This window comes from Pteropus vampyrus, unplaced genomic scaffold (assembly GCF_000151845.1).
Source record: "Pteropus vampyrus isolate Shadow unplaced genomic scaffold, Pvam_2.0 Scaffold1389, whole genome shotgun sequence".
NCBI classification, from domain to species: domain Eukaryota; kingdom Metazoa; phylum Chordata; class Mammalia; order Chiroptera; family Pteropodidae; genus Pteropus; species Pteropus vampyrus.
Genome location: NW_011890170.1, coordinates 12263 through 13562, shown reverse-complemented (window position 1 = coordinate 13562; position 1300 = coordinate 12263).

Genomic DNA, 1300 nt, shown 5'->3' with positions numbered 1-1300 from the left:
CTAGCAATTGTGCAACTTACAAACTACTGAGGTTGTGCTCAGGGGGTCCCTGATCTGCTGGAGTTTGGGCCTCAACTTGCAATCTGGCACAGGTGTCACAGTTTAAGTGCGTGCTGCCCTGTGCTGCGACTGCCCATTTCCATTGGGAGAGGGACCATGTGCTTATTTAGGATGCAGAAAAGTGCTCCAGACTATACAGAAAGGGCTGGTGCACAGTAGGTAAACCACAGATATTAGAATCTGCTCTACTTCACTCTTCCTGCGCAGCTGAACTGCAGAAAGGTAGTAATTACGAAACTATGTAAATGACAAAAATTCTATGAAATCCAGGGAAAAACAGCTGTAGGGGAAATTTTTTCTATATTCGACATCATTAAACATCTGTTATGAATAGTTGTCTTAGGCTATCAAATTAAAATGTTGGAGCTAAGACAATCAGAAGTTATTACAGAATTTTACAATGCCAATAAATGAAAATTCAGGAAATGTATCACGTCATAATAAACTTGTTTTAAAAATAAACAAAGGTGAAAATTCAGGAAACGCATCACCTTAAAATAACTTGTTTTCTATTATGTATCAAGTTGATGCAACATTTGAACTGTGGACAGCTTCTAAAAGTGCTCAGAGTGAAACTTGGACATATACAAACTATAAATGTACACAAAGTAGAACAACAAATCGTATATTCTCAAATGTTTACATTCTACTCCAGCATGACGAAATCTGGAAACTGCCTCTTATGACCAAGTAGCAAATTGAAACCCTGCTCAGAGAAAGGTTTAAGAGAATCCATTTCTATTATCAATATCTTCAGAATATTGCCTATAATTAGATATTTTCATAAACGTGAAAATTTAGAAAGGAATTAGGAATTAAGTGTAATGTCTGGGATTATCACACAATCAGAAACTAAGGACAATCCTTAAGATCACAAACATCTATAGCTATAACTCATAATTGTCCGATCTGTTAAAATCAAACTGAAATAAATTTTATCTTGATGGTGTTTACTACTAAAGAGTAAACATGACAAGTAAATAAAGGAACTCAGCACAGAGACAACACAGAATTAATTCAAATGAAAACATTTACATTATCTGCTAGCACTGGGCATCTTTACATGGACAGTTATAACTTTTATGCTTAAAGGACTGCTAGAATCTGACCATAGAGCTCACTTGAGAGTAACAGACAAAAGTCGGCATAAAGTGAGTGGATTCAATCGCCTCTCCAAGTAACTATTATGGGATACTTTGTAAAAGAGCACAAATAAGATGGCGAGAAACACCCTAGACAG